General features: G+C 43.3%; 1 protein-coding gene across 5 annotated transcripts in view; it reads left to right on the forward strand.

Annotated features, from left to right (window-relative positions):
• Positions 1-15900: 15900 nt before the first annotated feature.
• Positions 15901-23178, forward strand: part of Elmod1 (ELMO domain containing 1) — a 97008-nt gene continuing 89730 nt past the window's right edge. For 2 of the 5 annotated variants that reach the window (XM_008829702.3, XM_008829704.3), the window contains exon 1: positions 15902-16047. The gene's annotated coding sequence lies outside the window, so the exon portion shown is untranslated. Of the gene's footprint in view, positions 16048-17453; positions 17469-23178 lie in introns of those variants that run through there. The other 3 variants (XM_029561893.1, XM_008829705.3, XM_008829703.3) reach the window with 3 other exon arrangements.

The following is a 23178-nucleotide window of genomic DNA, read 5'->3' on the forward strand; positions in this document are numbered from 1 at the left end:
TAAGCTAGACCTCTGGGTCAAGCCAATTAGTAAAATAATAGTGGCTGTCGGGGTGACTCTGGGGATAAAGGCACTTGCCTCACAAGCCTGGAGACTTGAGTTTGATCCTGGAATCCACATAAAGATGGATAGAGAGCAAACAGGCTCCACTGAGTTGTTCTCTGACTCCCCACACATGCTATAGCACGCATGCATGCATACACATACACACACACACACACACACACACACACACACATGCTCATACACAAACACCATCACATCATTATCAAGAATACTTTTTAAAAATTCTACCAGAGCTGACCCAAAGGAAAAAATAATAAAGTAGTGTTGGGGAGCGTAGGACAGGCCTTCTGGAAGGTCTGGATTCTAAACTAAAGGTGTTTTGGCAACAGAGCGCCATCACATATTTGAGGAAAGTATAGTTCTTGGGCTATACTATTGTTCTAATTTGTTTCTCCATTGCTGTGACAAAACACTCTGACCAATACCAACTTGGAGAGGAAAGGGTTTAACTGGGCTTACATCTCCCAGGTCACAGTTCATCACTGAGGGAGCCCAAGGTAGGAACTCAGGGCAGGAACCTGGAGACAGGAGCTGAAGCACAGGCAATGGAGGAACACTGTTTACTGCCTTGCTGCCCTGATCCTGTAGCCCCAGCTGCTTTCTAATACAACATAAACCCACCTGCCCTGGGCTGGGCCCTCCCACATCACTCAACAATCAAGAAAATTCCCCCACAGACGTGGCCAGAGGCCAGCCCAATGGAAGCAATTCCCCAACTGAAGTTCCCCCAAGCCAGGTGTGTCAAGTTGACATTAAAGCTATCCAGCACAGCTGTGTATCTCTGAAAGCAGCTAAGAATCCAATGGTGTAGATCTCACACCTTTGCTTGTCAGTTATCTATTAAAGTAGTAGGGATGAGGAATGAAAGGAAGGGTTCATCAATCAGATAAAAGGACAAGTGATTTTTCTCAGTATCTTGAAAAGGTGATTAGGAATGGGAGGGGTCCCAAACCTACCACCAGAAGAAGAAAGTAAACCTCCACTACTGCAGGGTTGTTATAGGATGTGAGCATTTATCCTACAATAAAAAGTTCACTTCTAGTGTATTGCCTTGGTTTCCTGGGTGTGCTGTTTCATAAAAGGGCTACACAGAACTGTCCATACTTCTAGGCAGGTCTAGAGCAGGGACAGAGACTGGAGCTGTAAGCACCTAAAAGCAGTGAAACAGGGAAAGAGGCTCAAACTGTACAGGTGAAGGAAGAGCCAAGAGCTCCGTTTGCTGTTCCAAACAGTAACCCTTGGATTGGAGAGATGCACTGACATCCTATGGAAATGTGTTTCAGGACTATCACTTCCACTGGCCATACTTTTAGGGCTTTATGAGCAGGACAGAGATCAAAATGTATTTACTGGGTTGTTTATCTAGGTCAGAGGTCAGAATGAAGTGAAATCAGTCACCTATCTTTAAGGTATAGGACATAGTGGTCAGCAGCAAGCCTTGGGGCAGCCTTGTGAGGTCATCCAGGCCTCTTTCAAATCAGCAATTCAGGCTCATACTCTGCTGAGTAGGTCAAGCTGAGACTGAGACAGGATAAAAAGACAGAAAAGTAATGTGGACATGGGAAGAGAAAGAAGCCCTTCATGGGGCTGGAGAGATAACTCTGGCTAAAAGCATTGGCTGTTCTTCCAGAGAACCAGCGTTTCTGGTCCAGGTACCCACATGGCAGCTAACAACTGTGTGAAACTCCAGTCCCAGGGGCAGGCATTGTATACTCGGGTGCACTTACACACATGCAGGCAATACACCCATACACATAAAATAAAGTAAAATAATTTTTGAAAGTTTAAAAAAATAACAAATGAACTGCACTTACTTAGGGCCAGAATGTCTATAACCTTGAGTTTTACCATATTAGAGCTCCTCTCTCATCCATAAAGATAAACAAGTCACCCCATTAGACCCCCTTACAGTTTCAATTACAAAGGAAAATTCTTCAAGATAAGAGTAATAGACTGACTTATATGTTTACTTAATTTTTTTTTTTTTGTCTTTTTTGAGACATGGTCCCCTGTAGCCCCAGCTGGAACTCACTTAGTCCCCTGGCCTGGAACTCACTTATGTAGACCAGACTGGCCTTGAACTCACAGAGATCTGCCTGCCTTTGCCTCCCAAGTGCCAAGTGCTGGGACTAAAGGTGTGCACCACGACGCCTGGCTACTTAATTTTTCAACTTAAGTTTTAAACTTTGCTTAATCTTTAAACCTTGTTGGAATTTATACTCTTTGAGCAACGTAGCTTTAAAAACCACAGGACCATATATATGCATGTGCATCCTTTGTAAAGACACCTAACACTCATACTTGGGTGTATCTTACTTTTCCTGAGTGCCCTTTTGATTCTTAACCCCTGTTCTTATAAAACTATGTTAAAATCTCTTTCAATAAACTCTCACTCAGCTTTATACAGGCTCATCCTGAAATTCTTTTCTGTGGCAAAGTCAGGAGTTCAGCTTTATTTGAGTGCAAGTCCCTGAAAGATTAAGAGAATTCCTCAGGCTGCAGGCAGTAGCTTGGAGCTGTGTCTCTGCCTATGCCCATGCCCATAGAACATACCTCCCACCACCCACATTCCCTCATTCCCCCATTCCCCAACTCTGGCTGACAGGACTAAGTACTTGGCAGAGATGGTCCAAAAGTACATGATAGCAGGCAGGCTCTCTCAGCATATCCTGAGCTAGAGTACAAATGGGAACAGTGAGCACTCAAGAGTATAAACAAAAATTCCTGATGTAATTGGATTTTGGACTCGGATCACCATGACCTAGGCCCTCCAACATGAAATATATGGAGAGAACACATGCTCCCAAAACACTGAGAGGGTTGTGAACTATTCATGGAATGTCATTACCTCCCTGAAAAACCAGAGACTGTGCAAGTTTCAGTCATCAAGGGAAGACCCAACTCTCAGATTAGAATTGGGCTATCCCAAGTAGGTAGTGCTAAGAATAGCAACTGTCTGGGCTAGAGAGATGGCTCAGCAATTAAGAGCATTGCCTGCTCTTGCAGAGGATCTGGGTTTGGTTCCCAGAACCCATATGATAGCTAACAACTGTCCATTACCCCAGTTCCAGGAGTCAGAAGAGGGCATCAGATCCCCTGGAACTGGAGTTATCGATAGTTGTTTGCTGCCATGTGGGTGCTGGGAACTGAACACAGGCCCTCTACAAGATCAGCCAGTGCTCTTAACCACTGAGCCATCTCTCCAGCCCTATGGTCAAATCATTTCTTACTATAAAAATATTTCTATACTATCACCTACAGTTGTCAAACCACTTCTATGAAATAAATGCTTGCTGGAGAGACTGGCCTTTATTGTCATGCTATCAGTTTAAGAAATAATGCAATGAACCCCTATAAATGAATACATATTTTAACAAAGTTTACTGGAAGAAAATTCTTTATGAATTAAAATCCTGACTATGGTTGGATTACTTTGTATTTAATTTTCCCATGACATGTTTGGAAAAGATGTGCTAAAGAAATATGATATTGATATACTTTATACTTCATGAAAGAAAAACTGTTGTCATAATGATAAAAGAAGAGGGCACAGAAACTGCAGCCCCAGCCCTCCACCAAGGGGGTTTTCAGAACAAGCGCAGCCAGGAAGTCAGAGTTCCAGGTTATGAGCAGCTAGGATATATTGTCATACCTTTAATATGGAGTTGAACCGTCTCCACCCTTGGCATACACTGGGTACACAGATGGAAGGTTCTTAGACTGGCATGGCTAGCCGGGTGTGCTGAACACACCTGGGACTGGAGTTCTTTTCTCCCATGATCTACTTCAGTCTCTAGCCTAGAACTAAAAAGCTGAGTTGCTTTTCTCTGATGACATTGCTGATCCCCACCCACCCCACCCACCCACCTCCCTGTGTGCAAAACTGCTTCTCAAAGGCTTTGATCACAGGGACATTGAATGGGGCTGTTCCACAGCAGGTTGCTTTCCTCTAGAGGCAAGTGGCTTTCAGCCTGCTTTTCCTAAAAACTAGAAGAGAGCGTGGTCATATTCTAGGCCCTAAGCAACTAGAGAGTTATGAGTTATGACCTCACCAAATAGCCAAACAGAATTTCCGCAACTCCTCCACTTGTGTCCATCCATCAGTGAGGCAGGCCACATGATGATATGCCCCCTATGCCAGGCAGTCCGAGGCAGGCAAGCATAGGGAATAGCTTACTAACCTAGAGCTCTCCTCTGCTCTAGCTATAAACACTGTTTCTTAAAAATGCACTTAGTACCCCAACTGCATTAAGGTGCATACATCCTATTCTAAGCAATGCAATGGGTCATTCTCCCCTTGCAGCACTTTGGTAACTTCCCCTTTGTGGTTAGTTTCCATTCGAACATGTTCCTGACATGGGAACTAGGGGCAGGGCCCCAATCTGGCCTGAACTGATTTTAGGTGCATATATAGTAAGGCAAACTGTTTACTCTGAGTGAACTTTTAGGGGAAAACTCCAATTTACCATCATATGGATAAATTGGGCATTCATACAATTAAAATCAGATACATCACAGGCAAGGTTTATATAACCCAAGCCTGTCAATCAAAAAAGAACCACCCACACCACAGCCCTTAGTAACAACTCTTCTTCCTGGACCTCACAAAATGAAGCCCCAAATACTAACCTAGGTCTTGGGCACACTAGCTCAAGTAGCCCAATGCCACTTGCAGTATATCTTGTATTGTCTCTTTAAATAAAACTTCTTGCTGCTTTGTTATTTTTATGCTTTTTCAATTCTTTGTGGTTTTTTGTTTGTTGCTTGGTTGGTTGGTTGGGTTTTAGTTTGTTTTGAGATAGAATCTCACTATGTAGCCCTGGCTGGCCCAGAACTCTCTATGTAGACCAGGCTGACCTTGAAATCATAGAGATCCACCTGCCTTCTGCCTCTGGGGTTCTGGGATTAAAGGCCTGCACCACCATGACTCGCTACTTTTTCAGTTCTTTGAATAAGATACCAAGGACCTGGAAACACCTGGTCCATACCAAACCATCAGAAACAACAGGTCCTCCTTGGTAAGAAGAGACACATTAAGCCTCAGAGGAGCAGCTCCAACAGCAACTGCTGAACTAGATACCCTGGAGCCACAGCATTCCATCTTTGCAAGTCAGGTTGTCTAAAGCAGACCTTTAACCCTTAGTGGAGATATGAGCCTGAAAGGTGCACACTCACACACACAAGGACAGAGCAAGCTCAGCCAGTCCTGTAGCTGTTAGACCAGGAGAAGCCACCAGTGAAAGGAGCAGGTCATCAGCTACTGTCCCATAGACCAATGAAGTCCAAAGGGAAGATTCCGAACTGTGTATAGAGCTAGACAGCAGTTCACTGCAGTAGGAGTTGAAAGGTCTCAGATGGGGATTCAAGAGGGACACTGAGACAGATTATTTGGGGATGTGCAATTCATTAAAGCAGTTAATACCATGGGCAGGTAGACAGACAGGAACATGGCAGGGGCTGTGAGGAGAGTTCAGGACCCCCTCAGCAGAGAGACCCAGGGTGTCTGAAGAGAGGAATCAGTACTAGTGTGGCAGAAGTGAGGGTTTCTTCTTACACTTTTCTGAAGATGGGGGAGGTTTTAGAGCACAAGCTTGCCTGGTGACCAGGCTCTTTGATTCCCAGGCAGGAGGCAGATAAGGGGATGAGGAGAAGTATGGCCACCAGTACCCTCTTTCATGTAAACTCACTTCCCAGGTGAGAGACCTTGGCACTTGGAAATCTATTATCTAGGGACTCACAGACAAGGTCCCAGTAGGCCTGTGAGAGGGCAGGGCTGCTGCAGGTATAGTGAGCTGAGTTGTGGCCTGAGCAACAGCTGCATTCCAACATTCCATTCTTACAGGAGTAGTTACATCAGGAAACATCACATCCCAAAGCAAGACACAGACATGTGCCAGGCCAGCAACACAACATCACAGAATCACCACAAAACAGAGTCCTCAAAGAAAATAAAACAAAACACCAACAAGCATCTTCAGAGTTCTCCAGCAGGAAAAAAAGGCCCAGTCACCAGGGCTAATCGTGACATCTAGTCTTCAGGAGACTACTGAATAGTGACATCTACTCCTCAGGAGACTGCTCAAGAGCAAAGCAAAGCTTAGCTTCACTTTCCACAGTGTTGACTCTGAAACAACAATGATAACGCATCTGGAAACTTCTTAAAACTTCAGGAAGCAGCCTAAAGCTAGGTAACCCAAGAGGTTTTAAAGTTTATCCTGCCTAGGTCAGGGGAGGGAGGGGGGAGATAGCAGCTGAGGCAGGTTTATACCTGCATGTAAGGGGCCAGGCAACAACAGGTGTGCTCCAGAGGCCTCCACTGCCTGAGCAAAGCATGGCCTCTGAGGAGAGGAATCAGGTGGGGTGTGATTTCCATCACTCTTGCCAGGGTCACATGCAAAACGTCTCCTGATCTCTGTCAACTGCCTAAACTTTCCTTATTATTCAATTTCCCCTAGTTAAGCTATAAAGTATAAGTTCTCTGAAGGCCACATCTCACGTTTTCCCATGTTACTTTACAGCATCCAAGTACAGCCTATAGGTAGTGCTTGATATATATCTTTTTGCCAATATTAAGGCCTGATTACAGCTGAGTCGGGGATGGGGGATACATACATATAATCTCAGCAGTCAGCAGACAGAGGCAGGAGAATCACAAGTTTGAGGCCAGTTCGGTCTACGTATCAAGTTCTGGTCACAGTAAAACCCTGTCTCAGAAAACATTATTAAAAAAATAATAAAGGCAACATATCAAGTTCCAGGCCAGCCAGGGCTACACAGTGAGACCTTGTTTGGAAAAAAAATTAATAATAGGGGCTAGAGAGATGGCTCAGTGGTTAAGAGCACTGGCTGCTCTTGCAGAGGACTTGGGTTTGAGTCCCAGCACCCACATGGCGACTAACAACCATCCAGTTCCAGGGGATCTGACAGCCTCTTCTGGCCTCCATGGGCACTGCATGACACGGGTGCACTTCCATATATGCAGGCAAAACATTCATACACATAAAATAAAAGTGAATAAATAATCAAAAATTTTAAAATTTTAATAATAATAAAAAAATAAAGGTAATCACCTGGCAGAAAGCATGCTACGTGGGGGGGTGTGAGGGAGAATTTTCTTTGGTCAAGTCCTGTCACCTCAGTTGCTTCTCTGTAAAATAGAGAAGTTGGACTGAATTTCTGATTTTCAAATGCAGTTGCTGATTGGGCTTCCTAAATAGTTGCCAGGCACAAGCGAAAAGAGAAAGGGAGGAGTCTTTGGCCTACCCAAACCTTATGTAGTAGTATGCATTTACGCTGGCTGCAGGTTCACCATGGAATGTCGCTGGCCAGGTAACTCTTTTTTTTTTTCTTTTTGAGACAGGGTCTCCCTGTAGCCCCAGCTGTCCTGGAACACTCTATGTACACCAGGCTGGCCTCGAACGCACAAAGATCCACCTGCCTCTGCCTCCCAAATGCTGGGATCAAAGGCGTGCACCACCACGCCTGGCTGTAGCTCTTTTTTAAAGTTACCTGACTCAGCTATTAAGTGAGGCAGGAATTTTATTGTCAGTGATCCATCCTAGGGTAAGAGCTGCACTTCCCTTGCCAACGTTCAGGGACATGCTCACCTTTGCATGCCTGGGTGTTGTTTGTGTCTAACTGCATTCCTCTTTTGCAAGCCTAGGCTCAGTCATCTCCAATCTAGAACCTCCTCCCTTCCCTCCAACCTTGCCATGACCCTAATTGTTGTCCTAATTGTTGGAAGAGTCACCAAAGACAAGTCCCTCCCTCCTACTCAGCCTGCATTCCTCCTGGGTTACTTCCTTTTTTTTTTTTTCCCCCTTTTGTTCTGTTTGTTTGTTTCTAAGTGAGATCATTTTATAGAAAATCAAGTATTTCATTTTCATTTAAAAAAGAATAGAAACAATTTTACACATTTGTGGTTGCTGTTTAAAAGTTTGTAGCTCAAAATATACTGCAATCACCTAAGCGGTCCACTGTATTTAACAAGTTCTAAGGAAAATTCTAAAACTCAGTGGAATTGGGTTTGTACTTAGCAAGCCCAAGACAGTCTTGACTGCTCATCCCAAGCACAGCAGTTTAAAAATGTCCTTATAGTTGAGACATAAGCCCGGAGAAAAGCCCTAGCTGGTCAGGCTTCCCAAGGAAGACAAGGGAGCTCTGTCCTCCTCAATTGTCCAAGCTTCTCAGGAGCTGTTCCATCACCAGAGCAAGGCTGTCTTCTGGGCTTAATGACTGAGTCTCATGTAGCTGCAGTTACAGTCCTAGCCAACCACTCTTAAGACCTTTCTCAGGCTGCTTCAGAGGCATCAAACCAGCAAATGTTGCTACTGAGGCAGCCGGAAGGCCTTCAGGTGGCTGTTCAAGAGTTGAACATCCTGGAAAGGTTTTTAGTCTAAACCGTTTTCAGATGAAATGAATAGAGAAGAAAGGCTCCAGAAGTCAGTGTCACATTCTTTCAGTACTGCTCCCTGAGAAGTCTGTACGCAGGGGTGTAATGTTGGGGTCATAAGCAGCGTACTCTGAGGTACCCGTGCTGACCAGCTTGAGCTTCTGGGCCACGTGGTGAGCTGGAACACTACATCAGGGTGAGCTGTGTCAGGCAGCTTTTCCTCTCCAGAGCACAACTGCATTGTATGTTTACCATTTTCCTCTGCCTGCCATGAAGTCTGTGTCTCTCCTTGCCCCCATGGTTTTAAAAAATACCTGAGGATCCCCAAGATTCTAAGAAATTTCTACAGATCATATCTGTGGAGACACAAGAAGAGGAATAGTGTTAAGAGGAGGAAGGAGGCATACTGGGATTTTGGCACTGGTGAAATCTATTTTTCTTATCCCAATCTCTACTGCTATATATGGAGCCACTTTTGACCAATATCCTAGTAAAACACAAAAACAGAATAAAACATTTTCTCTTACCAAACACAGTCAACTAGTGTGGCCTTGAGAGACAACATCACAGGTCATTAAGATGTAGGCTTCCTGGAACCTTGCCTCCCCATCCTTACCAGCCTTATAATCTTGACTTCTCTCTATGTAAAATGGGGTATACTAACAGACCTAACCTTAAGAGTGTCATGAGGATGAAATGAGATACTATGGAGCAATATTTTGAATAAGGCTTGGCATAAAGCAAGGCTGTATAAATGTTAGGTGTTATTCTTTAAAAAAAAAAAAAGTTTCGCTTCAAGGCTCTTTCCCCATCTCTGTCAGCAACCTAATGTTCCCTTGTAAATACATCAGCTCTGTCCCTTGTGGCTGTACCATGCCTACCACAGACTAATAAACACTAATAGTAACCCCATCTCTGTCAGCAACCTAATGTTCCCTTGTAAATACATCAGCTCCGTCCCTTGTGGCTGTACCATGCCTACCACAGACTAATAAACACTAATAGTACAGGATGGCAAGCGTTTAGGGGCAGTTGGAACCATTGCTTCTCTCTGTGGAGCACCTATTAAATCCTCTCACTGTTGTGTTAATTCTACACTGGTTTCACTTTGGCACAGAAAGGAGATAGTGAAGATGAAGCCAATCCACAGACAGTCTGTTTAGAAAGTCCTGCCTGGGGCTCTCCTGTGTGGCTTAATCAGCTATATACACTGGAATCATCTGGGGAAATTTTTACACCATCCAGGCCTGGGCCCCATACCCCAAGGATTCTGATTCTAGAGTCCTGGACAGTGTTCTGGCGTGTTTATTTGGAAAACATTTACCTGGGTGATTCTGAATCAGAACACCTGGTCCAAACATTCCTGTTTATACCCATTTAACAAAAACCTACTTCAACTAGATTACAGACTACCCACAATTTTTAACCAAATTTCTCATCAAGTTCTCTACTCACAAAAGGCCATGCTTTGAGCTCATATCCTAACATACCATGCAATTAAGAATGACGGTTCATTAGGAACGAGCTACTAGCACACTTTCTAGTGGGATTTTTTTTTCTGTAATTTTAATGAAAAGAACAACAATAAAACCCTGTGGATACTTCTGGGATTTACTTCTTTCACCAGAAGTTGATGCTGCGTCAGGGGGCTGAACACATGGTGGTGTTGCATGCTGTTACATTAGTTATATTCCTTTTGGATATGTTTTCCCAACTGTGTAATTTTAGGATATTTGTCTACCTTCATATCTGAGGAACTCAAGTCACTCAAAACTCTGATTTGGAGACAAGAGTAGAATAGAGAACCAGAAAAATAAATATAATTGAATTCTAAATTCTATTCATTTATTCTCTCTCTCTCTCTCTCTCTCTCTCTCTCTCTCTCATTTGGTTTTAATATTATTTTTGTTTTTTAGATAGGTAGCCCTGGCTGGCCTGGAGCTCACTATGTAGATCAGCTGGCCTGAAACATGCAGACATCTGCCTACTTCTGCCTCCTGAGTGCTGGGATTAAAAATTATATGCCAACACACCAGACTGAATTCTATCCATTTAAATAAATTGTGATTCTTATCCCTATAAAAAGATAAAGGTTATAAATATAAAATATATATTAGGTCATCACTGGTGACTTCTAAGTCTCCAAAATTCTCTAAATCTTCATTAGATGCTTTTCTGCATCTAAAAACTGTTGATTGGGCTGGGAATGTAGCTTAGTGGTGCAGCAATTGCCTAGCGTACACAAGGCCCTGGGCTCCTTCCAGTGGGTTCCCATTAGAAACTTGTCCATTTCTCTATTAAGTTGATCAGTTTCTGTTTATCTTTTCCTACTAGATTATGAACTCTTTGAGGGTGTGTTGCACATATCTATTTTTGTATTTTTAGTGCTCAGGAAACTGGATGCTACAGTAATCATCATCTTTCCATTTGCATATTAAATTAATAGAACTGTCTCCATGTATATGATAACACATTTGTGTATGTATGTAGAGAAATGTGTATATTGTATATAGGTAGATATGTATCATATATACATATATAAATATATACATACACAGACAGATAGAGAGAGGGAGAGAGAGAGAGAGAGAGAGAGGAGAGAGAGAAAGAGAAAGAGGGTGAGCTCAGCATCTCATGCATGCTAGGCTGGCATAGTAACAGATTTTATAAACCAAAATAATGACACATGTCATCTGAAATATAAACAATGAAACAAATATTTGAAATCTAGATAGTCTCAGAAAGTTCTAGGCAGACAAAAGTCTGACCATGTACTGGTTCTGTTGCTCATTCATTCTTCCCTCTCTGTCTTCACCTATCCCCTCATTCATCTGCTTGGCTATCCCTTCATAAATCCATCCAATCAATATTTATTCAAAGTATATTACCAATTCATAGTTTCAAAAAATAGGGAGAAATGTGTTGCTCTGATTTAAAATAGGGCCAATGAGATGGCTCAGCGAGTAAAGGCACCTGCTGCCATACCTCAAAACCTGAGTTTGATCCCAAGGACCCACATGATGGAAGGAGAGAACCAGCTTTACCCATCCCCTGACCTCCACATGGGAGCCATGACGCACACACACACACACACACACACACACACACACACACACAAGAAAATAAAATGTAATTTAAAATTTTACAATTTTTATTTATTTTTATTTTATGTGTATGAGTGTTTTGCCTGCATGTTAAGTGTACCTGTGCACACAATGCCCACAGAGGCCAGAAGAAGGTATGGGATCCCTTCAAACTGAATTACAGATGATTGTTAGCTGCCATGTGGGTGCTGGGAACTAAATCTGGATCCTCTGCAAGAGCAGCCAGTGCCCTTAACTGCTGAGCCATCTCTCCAGCCCCAACCATACCCTTCTTAAGTCTCTGAGTCAATGACAGGAGTAATGAAGAGGTTGGTGTCATCAAGCACATCGAGATTCCTAGAAAATGAGTCCTTCAAGCCAGACCATCTGATGGGCTGGAAGTTCTGGTTCTCAGCCTTCCTTGATGCTTAAAGACATTAATAAGTGAACTGAGTTCAACTGCCATTTCAGTTTTGTACACAGAACTCCAAAGTTCTATAAAATCCATTCTACTACAAAGCACAATGACTTTCTATTATTTCTAAACTTTATATAACTAAGCAAAATTAGAGAAGACCTAAAACATTTAAAAATATTTTATTATTTTATGTGTATGAATGTATTGCCTGTATATGTGTAAGTGCACCTGTGTCATACAATGCCTGAGGAGGTCAGAAGAGGGTGTTGGATTCCCTGGAACTGGAGATACAAACGGTTGTCAGCTGCCATGTGGGTGCGGGGAATCGAACTTGGGTCCACTACAATAGCACTAAGTGCTCTTAACCACTTGGAGCCATCTCTCCAGCTCTAAGACCTAAAACTTCTTTTCTTTTTCTTCTTTTTGGTCTTTTTGAGACAGGATCTCCCTGTAGTCCCAGCTGGCCTGGAACTCTCTATGTAGACCAAGCTATCCTCGAACTCACAGAGATCTGCCTGCCTCTGCCTCCCAAGTGCTGGGATTAAAGGTTTGTGCCACCACACCAGGCTCAGAAGTTTCCTTTTTAGTAAGCAAATTAATCAAAGAATCCTCTCCTATTATAACTTCTTCAGGACACAATGTTTAAGACTCCAGTAAGACTGAAGTAAATAAATGGGCCACAGCATCCACCACACCCACAAAAGGATCCAGACGGGGCATTCCTACTTGCCTATTGCTCAATCTAATTTTGCTAAAGAAAGAAACGTCTGGGTGGGGAAACTCTTAGTCAAACACATTCCTAAGGATAGTAAAGTTCCGTGAGAGATACCCTCAACCAGTAAGTATAGCCACCTGTCTCAGAAAGACCCAAGCCCGGTGCCATTTAGAGTGAGCCAAAGTGGAGCCCAAGTAGATGACAAAGCCCAGCAGCCTCTGCCTCTTCCCTTTCCTCTTCAGCTGACCTGCTGTGGCTTTGGGTGCAAGGTCCTCTTCTGTGGATTCTTTATGCATTATTTGTAAATGATAGATCATATGCTCTATCTCTTCCTTGTGGATTACATATTAAACTGATGAATAGATTTTTTTTTAATTCAAAAACAATTCAGAACCTAGAAGTAGAGGAATATATAGTTTTGTGGCTGGAGGGAAATTCAGGCAAGGGCAACTTAAACCAAATGGTGGTGAATCAATTCTAGGATTAGTAGGAAGACCAATTAGAAAAGAAGTATGGTCTGAGGAAGCAAATACAGTTCAACACCCACAAACATTCCTTCATTTCCTAAACTTACTGAGGATCCATTATACAGTTACCTGCCAAGTTCTGTAAAATAAGGATGAGTGGGATCTTGCTGGAGAGTTGTCCTCATTAAACAGTGGCAAGGTGATCAGTGACTAGTTGCTCTGGAACACATGTGTACAAACATGCTTCCGAAAAATTGGTTCTCATACTCAGACAGTAAGAGGATCAGAGAGGAATACTTAAGTCATTCAGACATCAGTAAGATCCAAGAATCAGATTATATTCTGGAGAATAAGTATTGGCATAAATACAGGCTGTAGGTGGCGAGAAGGTTAGGGGTTAAGAGTGATGAGTCAGGAAGATATGTGGAACACAGCAGATCAGGGATCTAGGTTGATGTTGGGCATTTACAAATGCTATTCCTTAAGTTTGAGAATGAATAATATAATAGAGTGTAGAGATTGAACTCTCTGTCCTTACTCCCCCACCTCCCATTCTTCATTCAGGTGTCAGGTACTTTCAGAAAACAATTTGGGGTTAGAACAGTGTTAGCTGATGTAATCAAATGGAAGGAGTAAAAATTATTCACTGTTTTAAACTATTCACTGCTTTAGATTTGATGGATAACACCAAGCCAAAAGTACTTGACCTCTGTCCTTACTGATTATCTCTATTTTGGGTGTTTATTGCCTATATTTCTTGTAAGTTCCCTGAGGGGAGAAACCTTGTCAATTTTGTTTGCTGTTTTCCCAGCATGTAGCTGAGTGCATAACCCAAAAGAGTTAGCCACCCAGTAGGTTTACATTGCTGATAGGACAGTAGCAAACTACACTAAGTGCTGTAATAGCAGTGTGCAGGGCTCTATGACAATGGGGCACTAACTTGTGCTGCGGCAAAGATTCAGAATGAGAAGGTCTTCATGAAATGAAAAGAGAATTGTGTTCCAGAAAGAATGGAACGCTATGAACAAAAGGAAAGCCTTATGAAAAACATAGTATGTTTAGGGGATAATGAAAAGTTTAGGTTTTGAAAGTTGATACTTGAAACAGCAGATTATGTGAGTGGGGCATAAATTTCCTTCCACATGGGGATATGTTATTTTTTATAACTGTGAGGCAAGGACCATAGGGTTACTTGGAAAACCTGTCTGTCTTTAATGACTCTCTAAGGAAAAAGCTGTTCTTTCCAAAGAAGACCCATGTAGAGCCCTACACTAACTTTTTGTGAGAAATTTATTCCTGGAAATATGAAGAAACTAGATAATCAAAAGAAAGACAAGCCTACTCATATTTTATCGTTTTACCAATGCCCAAAACTAGAAAGATTAGGGTTTTAGAGTTTCTTTTTTATATTTATTATTATTATTATTATTATTATTTGTCTTTTTGAGACAGGGTCTCCCTGTAGCCCCAGCTGTCCTGGAACTCATTATGTAGACCAGGCTGTCCTCAATCTCACACCAGCTATATTTATTATTTTTATTTTGTGTGTATGCATGTATTGCCTGCATGTAGGTAGGTGCACTCATGTCCTGCAATGTCCTTGGAGGACAGAAGAGTCTGTCAAATCCCCGGGAACTGGAGTTACAGACAGTTGTTAGCTGTCAGGTGAGTGCTGGGATTCGAATCCCGGTCTTCTGCAAGAACAGCCAGTGTTCTTAACCACTGAGCCATCTCTCCAGGGTTTTTCACTATCAGGGCTACTCTGTCACCTTTTCAAAACAGACTGCTTGGACAGTCCACCCTTCACAGACAAGGAATCTGAGATGCAGACTGGCTAAGTCACCTGCCTGGGGTGGAAAATGCAACTAATGTCAACGTCAAGTTCAAAGGCCATCCAGTTTCCCTTGCCCTACGCTGTCTCTAATACAAAAAAAGCTTTCTTGATTAGCTGTGAAGACGTTCTTCATATAACAGGAAGTACAGTGGAGACAGAAAGGAGTGTGTGGGGGTGGGGAGGGGTCAGGCCTATCTAGTGCTAGGCAATGCTGGTCAAACAGCTGCAGTCCTTACCCGGGGGTTAGGGCATTGTTTCTGAGGCCCTGGTTAAAACGCAGATGTGGCTTGAGAGGACAGACGTGAGCTCTCTATTACACCTCATTAAAGAGCTGGCTCATTGACAACTTGACCTGACTTGTCCAGGGTTCTGGAGGACTGTCTGGGAGGTCTCCGGACACAAAGGAAAGCAGGTGAGGGCTGGGTATCTGGATTGGTGGGTGGAGGAGGTTAAAACTGAACAAACCAAACTTTGACTTCCGAACAATCCTCCGGGAGGAGTTGGGCAACACGCCTTGCCCTGGATTCTTCGGGAATCCCATAGACAGGTCTCCAGAGGGTCACTGTCCTAGACTTTTCTGGGGGTGGTCGACTTGGGCGCAAACTGGGTCACTGCAGACAACTCCCCATTCTTGGCCCTCAGCAGCCAGGCCCGCAGATTTAACCCTTTCCCCCCAGATTCTGACACGGCCCGGGTGCTCACTCCTCCCTGCCGCGCCCGCGCCCCGGGGCTCCGGGACTGGGCATGCTCAGTAGCCGCCCGCGTCTTGCTCCCAGGGAAACCTCTGCACTCCCTCCCCGGCTGCTCTCCGTCGCTTCCTCGTCGCCCGCCGCCCAGGGTGCATCCCGGCTTGCTCGGGAACACGCGACCCAGATTCCTGTCCCGCCCCCGCCCCTCCCGCACCCGCAGCCAGTGCGGCAGCCGGGGCTGCCTCGGTCCAGCCTCGGCGCCTGGGGGACCAGCCGCGTCGGTCGCGGTCGCCTGCGTGCAGCCGGAGCGCAGCGGAAGGCAGAGATGCAGACCACATTGCCGCGCGCCCGGAGCTGCTGAGCCAGCCGCTGTCCCAGCCCCGGTGAGTCGCCACCCCAGAGCCCAGGGGCGAATGCCCTTGGTGGGGATGCGAGGTGTGCTGTGAGCCGAGCTGGGTGCGGCGCAGCAGAAATACCAAGGGTTGCGGGCAGAGAGGGAACGTGGATGAAAGTGCACACGACCTCGGCGCAGGAGCGCTGGGGTCACCCAAGACTCTAAGACTCTTCCTCAGCCTGAACCCTGAAATCAGCACCCGCGGTGCTGCAGGTCAGCGCAGGAGGCTGTTGGCATCTCCGCCTGGGCGCGGGTCGCCTAGCGACTGAACGCCACTGCAGGCTCCAAGGGAGGGATCCCCAGCGGGGACAAAGAGCGGCCTGGCTGGGGCGGGTGGCCGGTCCTGGCCCGGGGGAGTGCTCTGTCCTGCCGGCTTCAGCCCCTAGGGTGGTGCGAGGCTGCAGAGTGACGGAGCTGTGAGGCTAGCGGTCTCTGAGCCCGGACCCAGCAGCCCTAGTCCCAGGGGCTGGCGCGCTGCACCTCATCCTACTGCTGGGAAACTCCACACTTAAGAGCATCTACCGTTCCTGGGCAGGTGCATTTGAACAGGCGAGTGGGGAACGTCAGCCGTCAGAGCTGTTAAAACCAGAACAGTGGGATGTGCTGCTTTTCCAAGTGTCTTTCTTTTCCAAGTGTGGGCACTGACTGCTCCTCCCCTCCTCAAAGTGGCGAGTCCGGTAACATGCCTTATGAATATTTCACAAACGACCTCACAGACTCACTTGCTTCGGATCAAGTTTAATGAATATGTTTATGAGCCTTTCTTCTCCACAGAGGCAGGTGGAAGCCCTGGCCAGTGCTTTTCCAAATTTCATTTCTTCCCCTCACCAACTAGGAAAAAGACATTCTAATCCCCAGTGAGCTTTAGATTGGTGTCACAAATTGAGGCTGTCATTTAGAGAGAACAGTTTTGGGCAGGCATCCAGGCATTGTTCTATATCTCTGCAGCGTGTGCCTGTTGTGTCGTCGCTTGACAACCGTCCTTAACTGGTACTGCCAATATGGTGGAAAGCAGGTAGCATGCCTATATTGGGGTAAACGTCATAGTTCCTCATTATCTTATGACAACACGAAGTAACAGCAGTCTTAGTCATTCTCTTGCTAGAAGTTTCCTTCGAGGTCAATCTAGTTGAAATTTTGTCAGACTCCCTTTTGCCCTCATAGGAGCTCTTTCTCTCGTCTTAACCTCCTCTCTTACGAGAAAAAGAAATGAATGCCTTCTCTGTTAGACATTACTGTCAAGAATACAGAAAGAAGACCCCCCCCTTTTTTTTTTCAGGGAACTTTCAGCACTGGAGCAGACTCAGGCATCTTGCCCTATAGTCTGGGCTCTAGCTTCCATTGTACCATCACAATCAGTAAACTGGCAGTACCCTAAAGTCAGCTTCCCCTGGCAGGTATGTGAGCCAGGTAGGTCTGCAAGTGATCTATACATAAGGAATTCTTTTGTTGACCAAAATCTTAAGCCTCCCTGTATAGAATAATGAAGGAGGCAACTCTCTTCCCTTGCCAGCCAGGAGGTACGAGGAGGAACTGTAGTACTTCAGTTTACAGATGTTTCACATTTAGGGAAGGCACTTCCAACAAAGACTGCAGTTACATCACAGGCTCCACCTCTGCCTGCCAGACTGTTTCTCCCAGTCTGAGGACAGTGTGTGTTGCTGTGCTTCATCAATGAAGAAAAACAATCCTGAAATGAAAATTTTGCTCTTTTTCCTTATTGTGTCTTGCAGATTTAATTGAAAATAGGAAATTTTTGGAGAATTAAATGTTGATACATACAGCCCAGGACTTAACTCAGGCGTAGTAATAGCTTTATGAATATTAGCTTGTCAAGAGATATTTGAACCAACATTATAGTATGCTTTGTGCTTAAAAACTATTGATAGATGGTGTTATAAAGGAATTCTATGAAATTAACAAAATAAGGGGAAATGTTATATAATAAGCAACATTTCCTAAAGCATGTTGCTGAACTGCTCAGAAATGAGGTTTTAGAGCTCAGATACAAACTTCCAGGTGTCTGGGGAGTGCAGTGCCTGCACCCTCCAAGAATTTTTTTAAAGTCACTAGTAAAGTTGTTGGATTTAGCAAATAAAAATTTAGGCTGCCAAAAAAAATTAGGCTGCCTCTTCAAGTTTAAATTTCAGATTACTAGTCAATGTTGATTTAATATAAATATGTCCTATTGCAATATTTAGAATTACACTTAAAAACTGTTGATTGCCTGAAATTTAGCTTGTACTGGGCAAATGTATATTTTTTTCTGGCATCCCTAGTTAATGGAAATGTTCATCCCTCCCCTTTTTTGGGTCACTAATGGGTTGTAAAAGTAGAGCAGAAGTCATGTGCTGTTCTGTGGACAATCTGGGGCAAGGCCAGCTCTAGTTTAAACTGTTGAGAAAAACTCATGTTTGAAAACGAGTAGTTTTGGTTCAGCATATATTCGCTAAATGCTTCTATCTGCTAGGCTCTGTGGGAGTTGTCAAGGGTCCAAAGATGAGAAGAAGTGGAGGCTAGGGATCTGGGGATCCATTTACATCATAAAAAGTAAGACTTGCTGTGCCAGAGGTGTGAGGTGTAGGTGAGGAGTTGTCTACTCTAAGACCCTAGGGGAGACATTGAATCCTGCTGGACAGCTCCAGTCAAGGCGTGAGATACCCAGCTACCCAGCAGTGATGACAGGGCTGCCCTGGAGTGTGAGAGTGAGATCTTAACATGGGAGAAGAGGAGAAAGAAAAAGCCATGGCTTTGTAAGTAGCAGAGCAGAGCTAGAAGCTGAAGGATTGTACCTCAGTTAGAAAAACAAAATGGCTTGCCTACAATGAAGGCGTTGCAAAGGGAAATGTAAAAGAAAGATTTGTATTGCTTTTTCTTTAACATGAATATAATGATTGTTTTTTTTTGAGACAGAGTCTCACTATGTAGCCCTGGGAAGCCCGGAACACACTATGTAAACCAGGCTGGCCTTAAATTCAAAGAGATCCACCTGCCCCTTCCTCCCAAGTGCTGGGATTAAAGGTGAGCACCACCATGCCAAGTAATACATAATAAAATTTTATCATATTCACTAGCCCTTAGTGAATATTATATTCACTAACCCTTTCTTAGCCCTCCTATTTCCTCTGGACGCCTTCCTCTTCCCCAACAAACCCCTCTCCTCCTTTCATGACTTTCAAAAAAAAATGACCCACCAAGTTTCATTAGGGTTGCTTGCATGCATATGGCTATGGAGTTATTTGCTGGAGCATGGGCAACTAACTTACAGTTGGCCATTTTACTACTGAAAAAAAAATGTCTCCCTTGTCCAGCATCCATTAGTTCTTCATCTAGTGGTGGAACCTCTTGAGTCCCGTCCACACTAGAATCTTGACAAGCCCCATCCTGTGCAGGTCTCTGTAGGCATCCTTGGCTACAGTGATTTCATCAGAGCAAAAGCCATGCCTGTCCAGAAGACAGGATTTCACAGCACTCCTCCTGCAGGGACTAGAAAATGGCAGCTGGGTGAATGAATCTCATTGCATTAGAAAACTGGTGATCTACTGTTTGACTAATAATACTGGGTGCTCTTTCACTATTCCACCTTCATCCTGGTCTCTTCGGGTAAAAAACCAGCACCATACAATATTGGAATGCATTCTTTTATTTTATATTGTTTTTAAAAGATACTTTATTATTTTTATTTTATGTGCATGATTGTATTGCCTGCATGTATGTAAGTGCACCCATGTCTTGTAATGCCTGCAGAGGTCAGAAGAGGGCATCAGATCCCCTGGAACTGGAGTTACAGATGGTCGTTAGCTGCCATGTAGGTGCTAGGAATCAAACCTGGGTCCTCTGCAAGGGCAGCCAGTGCTCTTCTCTTAACCTCTGAGCCATCTCTCCAGCCCCTTGGTTTGGTTTTGGTTTTTGTTGTTGTTTTGAGACAGGGTCTTCCTGTAGCCACAGCTGTCCTGGAACTTGCTATGTAGACCATGATGGCCTTGATCTCACAGAGATTCAGCTGCCTCTGCCTCCTGAGTCCTGGGATTAAAGGCATGAGCCACCATGCCGGCTCCTTCTTTTATTTTGTAACTTTTATATAAATGCAAGTATTTAAATGTAATGTATAAGATGCTGATCAATATTCAGTTTCTTCCGGTGCAATTTCTTGAAATAAGATAAGCATATGTTTGGGTTTTAGAAAATCTGTTGCTCCTAGTAGGAAAAAAGAAATTAAATTGCTATCATTTTCTGATTTGGTGGAGCTGTCCTAAGGAAGCAGATTCTTATGATGAAAAGAACATATATTTTATGGAAATAGCACAATGTAAAAATGACCATATGCTTGTAGTACCAGAGAGTATTTAGTGTTCCAAATGCAATTAATTTCAAAACAATACCACATTAAATAAGACCCTATAAGTTCTATCGCTGTTGATGAGCATGGGACCTTGAAAGGAGGTTGAAGGTCAAGAGAATGCAGTCTGTGTAGAAATCAGTCACTCATTTCTTCACAGTTCTAAGTGGCAACCTCCAGCAACTGGTAATAGAATACCATTCTAGATTAACCTATCTAGAAACTAAATGGCTTGAAAATCATACTTCAGAAGAGCCTCAAATGTTTGAGAATCTGTGTGTGGCTAGATTTCTACCTCATATTTTCCTTTTTTAATTTTTAAAATTTTATTTATTATTTTTATTTTATATGTATTGTCTACATATATGTAAGTGCATCTGTGTTATGTAATACCCATGGAGGTCAGAAGAGAGCATCTGATCCCCTGGAACTGGAGTTAGGACAGTTGTTAATGGCCATGTGGGTGCTGGGAACTGAACCCAGGTCCTCTGCAAGAGCAGCCAGTGCTCTTAATCACTGAGCCATCTCTCTAACCCCCATATTTTTCTTTTTCTAAAAAATGGTACTGGGGAGTGAGGTGAGGGCTTTATGATAGGCAAGCAATCTAGTGCTACAGTACTGAGATATATCCCTCATACTTTATTTATTTATTTATTTATTTTATCTTTTATTTTGATACAGGGACTCAAAATATTTATGAATTATTTAAGTTGGCCCTGAATTGGCTCTGTAGTCCAGGAAGGTCCTGAACTTTGTGATCCTTCTGACTCAGCCTCCTAAGTAAGTGGGATTATAGACCTGCTGTAAGAAGCCCAGCTCATATTTTAACACAGATTCTTAAAAATAAAAAATAAACATTATCTTTATTTTTATATTTATGAAAGTATTGCCTGCATATATGTAAGTGCACCCATGTCATGCAATTCCAGAAGAGGTCAGAAGAGGGCATCAGATCCTCTGGAATTGGAGTTATGGACAATTGTAAGCCACCATGTGGGTGATAGGATTCAAACCCAGGTCCTCTGCAAGAGCAACCATTGCCCAACATTAAAATATATAATGAAATAGAGATTTTCTTATCAATAAATGATTATCCTTTAAGATAGAATAGAAAACAATTCTGTTTTAGGAATTTATACCAGTCCTCTTTGCAGAAGGTCAAGCATGTTCCTGTCTTGTAATTCAGAGTTTATATGAGAAAAGAATTGTGAGCAAGGACACACTGAAGTTGTTAGAGTTCACAGCAGTTAGACCACGGCTCTTATTTTCAGTGAGGTTTCACATGGACACATACAGCTTATTAAAGATTTGCTGCAGTGATCTCTAGAGACAGCTTGTATGGGTTATCACCCAGACAGCATCTCAGCTGAAACTGAGTGCTCATTCACAGTCTAAATTCTTAGTAAACACTGTGAATCCAAACATTCTGTAGACAGGATGTTTTTGCATCCCAAGAGTATTTAATTCTCCAGCCCCTTTGTGCTGAGCATGAGCAAATTGCATCATATTTTGCACCAGTTTCTGGCCTATAAAATGGAAGGTGTGAATGTTAAATAAAATATTATGCCATCCTTAATGTCTGTATATATAAAATAGACTTAAAGCCTTGCTATAGTTTAAGCAGATGAATAGCTTTGTTCTCAAGGAAATTAGACAATTTATATAAAGTGTATATTCTATGATGTTGCCATGCCATTGAAATAATGAATAGACTGGCTTTTTATTATTTTCATGTTTTGGAGACAAAGCAACATGGTTGTCATAATGCCTATGGAGAATTTATTAAACTCCTTTTTAATTGGTCCCAGTGTGGCATGGTGGTAACATACCTTTAATTCCAGTACTCAAGAGACAGAGGCAGGCAGACCTCTGTGTGTTCCAAACCAGCCTGGTCTACACAGTGAGTTCCAGGCTAGCTAGGACTACACAGTGAGACACTGCTGCAAAACAAAATAAAATAAAAACATAATCCTCAGGGGGGAAAACATTAGTCTTGTGCCTGTGAGATGTCTCATCTGGTAAAGGCACTTACTGCCAAGCCTGATGACCTGACATCCACCCCCCACCCCCCGCTACCCCACTGGCCCTACACGGTGGAAGATGAGAACCAACTCCTGCAGGTTACCCTCCCATCTCCCCACTTGGGGTGACGAGTACTCACACACAATACATAAATATAATTTTAAGATCTTTACAAATCAGTTTGGAGTTAATGACTGCAGATGCACAATTCCTCACATAGCCTTTCAATGTAGTTTCTGTGTTCATGATTGCAATTAGAGCTTATTGATTAAAATGACCTATGAAAGAACTTGTCTCAGCTATAATAACACCATTTCTCCATCCTGTTTTCCCTGTGCAACTTGTTGGTGAAAAGCTGCTATACTTAAAAAAATATTATATGTATATGTGTGTCTGTGTGTGGGTGTGTGCACATGAATGCCCATGCCCAAGGAGGCCAGAAGGAGGCGTTGGGTCCTTTAGAGCTAGAGTTACAGGCAGTTGTGAGTCTGGGAATCAAACTTCAGTTCTCTAGAAGAGCAGTATGTGCTCTTAACTACAGAGCCATCTGTCCAGCCCCTGCCATATGTTTTGAAGTTTTCAACCATGATGAAACTAATTATTTATACCACAGATGTTTTGTTTTTACTATTTTAGTTAAAAGATATCAGTGACATGAACTCTATTCCCTACATATTTTTTTTTAACTTCATCACTTGGCATTATAAATATTTAAAGTGTAAATCAGTCACTGGAATGAATTTACTATATAAATACATT

This window comes from Nannospalax galili, unplaced genomic scaffold (assembly GCF_000622305.1).
Source record: "Nannospalax galili isolate Female #2095 unplaced genomic scaffold, S.galili_v1.0 scaffold854, whole genome shotgun sequence".
Taxonomy (NCBI): domain Eukaryota; kingdom Metazoa; phylum Chordata; class Mammalia; order Rodentia; family Spalacidae; genus Nannospalax; species Nannospalax galili.